The sequence below is a fragment of the Capsicum annuum genome, unplaced genomic scaffold (assembly GCF_002878395.1).
Source record: "Capsicum annuum cultivar UCD-10X-F1 unplaced genomic scaffold, UCD10Xv1.1 ctg82786, whole genome shotgun sequence".
Taxonomy (NCBI): domain Eukaryota; kingdom Viridiplantae; phylum Streptophyta; class Magnoliopsida; order Solanales; family Solanaceae; genus Capsicum; species Capsicum annuum.
This window is the reverse complement of record NW_025893602.1, coordinates 420,368-428,802: the sequence shown is the minus strand read 5'-3', so window position 1 is coordinate 428,802 and position 8,435 is coordinate 420,368. Positions and strand designations below refer to the sequence as shown.

Below are 8,435 nucleotides of genomic sequence, written 5' to 3'. Positions count from 1 at the left end.
CCATTTTTATAGTCAAACGAGAGAAATGTTGCAAATGGGGTATTTTCTAGCCAAATGGGTGTGCTATAGCCCACGGTTCTAGGGGTGGGCCCAGGTCTGAGAACTCTATGGGCCAAAAATCTATTGGGGAATGTCAGTGAGACTGGGGAGCATCCTATTATGGTCTGTTTGGGTAGGTGTTGCCATTTTGGTGGTCAAATGAGCGAACTAGTGCAATCGGAGCATATTCAGGCCAAATCGATGTGCTATAGCCCACGGTTCCGAGGGTGGGCCTAGGTTCCGGGCTTGCCGTGGTCCAAAAATCAACTGAGGCATGTCAAGGAGGCTGGGCAGCATCCTACTATGGTCCGTTTGGGTTGTTGAGGCCATTTAGGTGGTCAAACGGGCAAAACGGTACACATGGGGCATTTTTAGGCCAAATCGATGTGCTATAGCCCACTTTTTCATAGGGAGAGAGGAGGGGCAGGCTCCAGGTATGCCGTGGACCAAAAATAGATTGTGGCATACCAAGGATTCTGGGAGATATCCTAAAGTGGTCCGCTTGGATGGGCGAGGCCATTTGGGTGGTCAAACAACCAAAACGGTGTAAATGGGGCATTTTATGGGCCATATTGGTGAGCTATAGCCCACGGTTGTGGGGGTGGGCCTGGCTTCCAATTGTGTCGTGGCTCAAAAATCGATTGTGGCATGCTAGAGATATTGGAGAGCATCTTAGTGTGGTCCATTTTGGTGGGCAGGTCCATTTTGGATGGTCAAACGGATAAAACGATGAAATTGAGCATTTTTAGGCCAAAGCGGTATGCTATAGCCCACAGTTCCAGAGGTGGTCCTGAGGTTCGGGCGTGTCATAGGCTGAAAATCAAATCGATCATGCCAGGGAGGTTGGGGAACATCCTATTGTGGTCCATTTGGTTGGGAGGGTCCATGTAGGTGGTAAGACGGGCGAAACAGTGCAAACGGGACATTTTTGGGCCAAATTGGTGTGCCATAGCCCACGGTTTTAGGGGTGGGCTCAGGGTCCGTGCATGCTATCGGTCGAAGTCGATCGGGGTGTGCCAGGGAGTCTGGGAAGCATACTAGTGTGATTCGTTTGGATGGGTGGGGCCATTTGAGTGGTCAAATGGGAAAAATAGTTCAAACAGGCATTTTCGATCCAAATCAGTGTGCTAAAGCCCATGATTTTTGGGGTTGGGCCTAGGGTCCGAGCATGCCGTGGGTTGAAAATATTCTGAGGCATGCCATAGAGGCTGAGAAGCATCCGCGTTTGGTCTGTTTGGGTGAAAATGGGCCAAACAGTGCAAATGGGGTATTGTCAAGCCAAATCGATGTGCTACAGCCCATGGTTCCAGGGTTTGGGCGTGCCGTGGGATGAAAATTGGCCGGGGCATGCTAGGGAGGCTGGGGAGTGTCCTAGTATGGTCCGTTTGGGTGTTTGATGAAATTTGGGTTGTCAAACTGGAAAAACGGTGCAAATGAGGCATTTTTGGGCTAAATCGGTGTGCTATAGACCACGATTCTGGGGGGTGGGCTCGGGGTCCAAGTGTGCCATGGCCAAAAATCTTTCGTGGCATGCTAAAAAGGCTAGGGACCATCCTAGTGCGGTCTGTTAGGGTGGGCGGGGCCATTTGAGTGGTCAAACAGACGAAATGATATAAAAGAGGAATTTTTGGGCCAAATCGATGTGCTATAGCCAATGGTTCTGGGGGTGGGCCCGGGCTCCAAGCGTACCGTGGGCCAAAAATTGACTGAGATGTGCCAGGGGGGCTGGGGAAGGTCCTAAAGTGGTCCATTTGGGTGGACGTAGCAATTTGGGTGGTCAAACAGGCAAAACGGTGCAAATAGGGCATTTTTTTAGCCAAATAGGTGTGCTATAGCCCATGGTTTCGCAGGTGGATCCGGGGTCCGAGCGTGCTGTGGGCCAAAAATCGATCGTGGCATGCTAGGGGGGCTGGGGATCATCCTAGTGTGGTTATTTTAGGAGACCGGGGCTATTTGGGTGGTCAAACGGGCGTAATGGTGCAAACGGGGCATTTTCGAGCCAAATTAGTGTGATATAGCCCACGATTTTGGGGGTAGGCAGGCGGTCCGGGCGTGCCATGGGCCAAAAATTGATTGGAGCATGTCAGTGAGGTTGGGGAGCATCATAGTGTTGTCCTTTTGGGTGGGCGGGGCCATTTGAGTAGTCAAACGGCCTAAACAGTGCAAACACGCCCGAGCCTCGAGAATTGTGAGCTATAGCACACCGATTTGGCTAAAAAATACCCCGATCTAGCTGTTTCGCCTATTTTACCACCCAAATAGCCCCATCGACCCTAATGGCCCATACTAGGCTGCTCTACAGCCTTTTAGGGTTCTCGGTAAATTTATCTCTAAAAATGCCTGAGCCCCAGGCCCACCTCTAAAACCATAGGCTATATCATGCCGATTTGGCCCGAAAATGCCTATTCGCACCGTTTCTCCCATTTGACCACCCAATGGCCCTGTCAACTCTAACGGCCTACACCAGGCCGCTCCTCAACCTATCGGATGGGGGAAGTTGAATCTTTGCCCAAAACATAATTGGGGCCCCATGTCCACCCCTAGAACCATGGGCTATAGCAAATTGATTTGGCTCAAAAATGCCTCATTCGCACTGTGTCTCCTGTTTAACTACCCAAATGGCCCCGTCAACACCCATGGACCATACTAGGCTCCTCATCCTTCTTGGGGGCCCTCGATCAATTTTTGGCCCAAAACACGCCCGGGACCCGGGTACACCCTTGGAACCCTAGGCCCCATTTCGCTCGTTTGACAACCCAAATGGCCCCGCACACTTGATCGGTCCACACTAGGCTTCTTTTAGCCTGTCTGGAGGCCTCTGATATAAGGGCCTAAAACATGTCCGAGCCCCAGACCTACCCCCAGAACCGTGGGCTATAGCACACCAATTGGGCTCGTAAATGCCCCGTTCACGCCGTTTTGCCAGTTTGACCACCTAAATAGCCCCTCCAACCCTAACGGTCCAAAATCCCAGACCCTTCAGCCCTAATGGGAACCCCTAATCAATTTTTGACCCAAAACACGCTCAAATCTCGGGCCTACGCCCAAATCTGTGAGGTATAGCACACTAATTGGCCCAAAAATGGCCCATTCGTGCCATTTCTCCCTCTTGACCAACCAAATGGCCCCGCCAACCCCAATGACCCACAATTCCCTACTCCTTAACTTACCTAGGAGCCTCTAATATATTTTTGAACAAAAAAATGTCTGGGTTCCAGGCCCACCCATAAACCGATTTAACTCGAAAATGCCCCGTTAAATTTGACCCGTTTGACCACCCAATTAGCCCCGTTGACCCTAAAGTCCCACACTAGGCTGCTTCTCAGCCTGCTTGGGGGCCCCAATCAATTTTCAGCCCAAAATACGCTCAATACCTGGGTCCACCTCTGGAATTGTGGGCTTTAACACACTATTTAGCTCTAAAATGACCCGTCTGTTTGTTTCTCCCCTTTGACAACCCAAATGGCCTCGCTGACCCTAACGTCCCACACTAGCCTTCTTCTCAGCTTAGCTGAAGGCCTTTGATTTATTTTGGGCCCAAAATATGCTCAAGACTCGGGTCCATCCTCAAAATCGTGGGCTATAGCACACCGATTTATCAAGAAAATGCCCCGCTCGTGCTGTTTTGCTCGTTTGACCACCCAAATTACCCAGGTGTCCCCAACGACCCATACTAGGTCGCTCCTCAACCTTCCTGGGGGCCCCAGTTGATTTTTGGCCCAAAACACACCCGGGCCCTCGGCCTACCCCTAGAACTATGGGCTATATCATATCAATTTGGCTCAAAAATTAGTCGTTCGAACTGTATCTCTTGTTTGACCACTCAAATAGCCCTATCGGCCCTAATAGACCATACTAAGTCACTCCTCAGCCTTCCTGTGGCCCTCGATCAATTTTTAGGCCAAAACACGCTCGGGCTCGAGCACACCCTTAGAATCGTGGGCTATAGCCTCGTACACGCCGTTTCGCCCTTTTGACCACACAAATCATCTCGCCGACCTTTACGGCCTACAATAAGCATCTCCTCACCCTGCCTGGGGGGCCTTCGATCAATTTTTTGGCATAAAATATGCTCGAGCCCCTGGACCACCTCAAAATCGTGGGCTATAGCATACTGATTTAGCCTGAAAATGCCCAATTCATGTCATTTCTCTCGATTGATGATCCAAATGGACCCACCAACTCTAACGGCCCTTATTAGGCCACTACTTAGACTGTCTGGGGGCCCCTAATTGATTTTTGGCTGAAAATACGCTCGGCCCCAGGCCCTTCCCTGGAATCGAGGGCTATAGTACACCAATTTGGCCTGTAAATGCCCTATTAGCATCGTTTCACACATTTGGTCATGCAAATGGCTCCGCTAACCACAACAACAAATACTAGGCCGCTACTTAGACTTCCTGGGGATTCTCGACCAATTTTCAGCCCAAAACACGCCCGGGTCCCGAACCTACCCACGTAATTGTGGGCTATAGCACATCGATTTAGCCATTAAATGTCCTGTTCATGCCATTTTGCCTGTTTGACCACCCAATTATCCCCGTCGACCTCAACGACCCATACTAAGCTCCTCCTCAGCCTGCCTGGGGGTTTAGTGGATTTGCGACCCAAAACACACCTAGGCACCATGCTCACCCTTGAAACTATGGGCTATAGCTCACCGATTTGGCCCGAAAATGTCCCACTAGGCACCATGATGTTTTGCCTATTTGACCACCCAAATAGCCTTGCCGACCCCAACTGCCCATACTAGTCTGCTCTTCAGCGTACTTGGAGGCCCCCAATTAATTTTTATCCAAAACACACTCGGGCCTTGGGTCCACCCCTGGAATGTGGGCTATAGCACATTGATTTGGCCAGAAAATGCCTCGTTCTCGTTATTTTGGCCCTTTGACTACACAAATGGCCCCACCGACCCCAATGACCCATACTAGGCTACTCTTAGCCTGCGTATGGGCCTCCTATCGATTTTTGGCCAAAAATATATCCGAACCCCGGGATCACCCCCGAAATCGTGGGCTAGGGCAAACCAATTCAGCTCACAAATGTGTCGTTCGTGCCGTTTTGCTTGTTTGACCATACAAATTAGCCCACCAACCCCAACGACCCATAATAGGACACTCCTCAGCCTGCCTGGGGGGTCTCAACTGATGTTTAGCCCAAAACACCCCCGATATCACCTCTAAAATCGTGGGATATAGAACATCGACTTGGCTCGCAAATGCCCCATTTATGCCGTGTTACTTGTTTGACCATACAAATTACCCCGCAAATCCCAATGGCCCATCCTAGGCTGCTCCTCAGCCTACCTAGCATCCCTGATAGATTTTTCAATCCAAAACACGCCTAAGCCTCAGCCCCACCCCTAAAACTGTGGGCTATAGCACACTGATTTGGTCTAAAAATGCCCCATTCACGTCGTTTCGCCCTTTTGACCAAACAAATGGCCATGCCGACCTAACCGACCCATACTAGGCCGCTTCTCATCTGGCTTGGGGGCGTCTAATTGATTTTTGGCATAAAAAAAGCCCGAGCCATTGGCCCACCAGGCAACTTTGAGCACTTGCATGAAAATTAGAATTTGTATGCTCAGCGGCTCAATAGGGAATGTGGCGGATGTTTGAAGGATGGAACGAGTTTTAGATATCCAAAAGTTTTGAAGAATTGTTTCCTATACTGGATTCTATTGCTTTATTACAGTCATCACATATGCGTACCCCAATAACACAACTAGAGCCAGGTACTTGAGAGCTAACCAGATCTATGCTTCTTATCCGGCTGGAACAGAGCTTCTTACGGACACCACTAAGTTATATAAAGCAGTACTGGGGAATGTTTTGAAGAAGATGAATGGGGACTGGTTGAATGGTGCATCCTGGCTAAACATTTTGAACGTCAGGGAAAATCACCATACGCAATCATGCTCAATACATGGCGCACCTCACTTCTAATGGACAACTAGACGGAAGTGGATAGAGGAAGGATAGTAGCAGCAAACTTCTCCATTTCTGAAGAGTGGACAACTCTTATTTACTTAAGAAAGTTTAAAACAAAGCAAGAAGTTAATTTATGTAGATGTAGACTTACTGATAGAATCATTAAACTTGTAATTTCTTGGGTCCTAACATGTATTGGCTTTATGAAACATATTTTCTACTAAGATTTTAAGAATGTTTTGACCACCAGTAAACATACGCTCATAACAAAAACTAAATCCTTCCAGAGATTAGTGAAGGAAAGCTATCAGTTCAAATACTCAACGACAATGATACAAATCATAGGCTGCAAATTTCTATCATTGAAAATATTAAGCGTACTTCCAAGACTCCCTTTCTCTTACCCACTAATAACAAACACTAAGATTCTTCTGCTGGAACTCGATCTTTATTTTTTTCAATCAGTTAAATTCAATCATCAACTTGAGAAGCTTAAATTCAATCATCAACTTGAGAAGCTTCTATCATCACAAACTAATACATAATAAGAAATTACACCATAAAGATTGTTAGGTGAACAATAAATATAAACAAAACAAGATACCTCAAAGAACAAGCAAGACGAACAACTCTTCAGCTCACCACTACCATGACAATATAAATATATAATACTCATTTGAATTAAGAACATAACAACCCCACTTAAAGAATCAATTCTAAAACATAATTAATAGCTAAGAATAATATGAACAGTGAAAAAGAAGCATAACATGATGACTTTTATCTTCTTCTTTTTATACTAACCTTGTGAAAGGTAGGGGTCTGCATCGGTCAGTTTGGTTCGATTTTACGTGTTGTTGGTTCGGTTTATCAATTTTTAGTAATATGTAAAACCAATAGCCAATAATATCTTCTTATCGTTTTTGGTTTATCGGTTTTTGGTCCTTAACAATTTGGTTTTTGGTTTAACCAATAAGAAAATACTTAAAAAAATAGAAATAGTAACAACTAACATAAAAAAATGAAATCTTAATTACCACCAAAATCTACGTAACGCATTTTATTTTATAAGAATCTTCAAACTTGAACTGAATGTTAGTTAGGAAAAAATTGAATCCTAATTGTTGGAAGCTATTAATGTTTCAAGGTTTTTATTATGATAATAGCTGAATTTTATATGGTGCCTTTGTTACCCTGAATAGGTTAATACTTTGTGAATTACTGAATTATGAATTAGCAGTGCATATAATCTATATACATACTTATATATATATATATATAGAGAGAGAGAGAGAGAGAGAGATAGAGATAGAGAGAGATTTAAATATATAACATAAATAGGGATAAAACAATAACTTAGTGTATCCTTATTGGGTTATCGGTTTAACCGATAACCCAATAAGCTAAAACCAATACCGAACCATTTACCCAATAAAATTTTGTATAAAATCAATAAAAAATCGTTAACCCGATAACCCAATACCAATAACCCAATAACATTTTTATCGGTTTGATTTATCGATCGGTTCAGTTTTTGCACAACCCTAGTGAAAGGAAAGCCGTCTTTTAGGCTTGTATAGTTGTACTACACGTCAAATACAGTAGGGTCTTTTCCTGCACTAGCTAAATCTGAAGAGAAGAATAATATAATGAGTAAACTAATACATAAAAATCATTTATAACAACAACACAGGTAAAGATAATTCTATTACCTTTTTCAATTTGCTGGAGATTATCATGATTTTCCTCAACACTACCAGGTTGTTTTAATTGCTCATTTCGAAGCCAATCTTGAAGACACACTAGAACTTGCACCAATTTAGGATTCAATAAACTCCTAAATGAATCAAGAAGACGTCCTCCTGTACTAAACGCAGATTCAAATACAATACTTGAAACCGGAATAGCTAATACATCACAAGCCATCTTAGCAAGAACAATAAATCTTGCTGCGTTCATTTTCCACCAAGGCGGGATGTTAAAATCTTTAGTATCATCTTCAGTTTCTTCTCCAAAATATTTATCTAACTCTGTTCTAGCATCTACACCTCCATTCACAACTTTATACTGCTTTAGATCTTGCATGAGTGAATCTAAGGGTCCTGTACCTTGGGTACTTAGTTGACTGCCAGAAATCACTAAAGTAGACGTCTCCAGTAAAGAGCAAAATGAAGATACAGCAACCCCAAGCCCTTTTGAACTGGATTTTACATATTCATTAAATAATAAAATCATGTATTCCTTTACTGCTGCTTTTAAAGATAGACCTTGATTTTTCCCAAACATCTTTACAAATGCATAGCCAACTGAATCAAGCTTGTAACGAGGATCTAGAACACATGATACAAAAATTATCTTATTTATTTTTATTGGATCACCCCAGTACTTATCAAATTTTTCTTTCATTTTCCTCGCCATATTACTTAAATCAGTATCTTCACTTATAATCAATTGATTCAA

The 8,435-nt window shown here is 44.5% G+C and overlaps 1 pseudogene; it reads left to right on the top strand.

The window, feature by feature from the left end:
- The first annotated feature begins 5,666 nt into the window (after window positions 1-5,666).
- On the top strand, window positions 5,667-6,015 carry LOC124895525 (annotated as a pseudogene).
- Window positions 6,016-8,435: the final 2,420 nt, after the last annotated feature.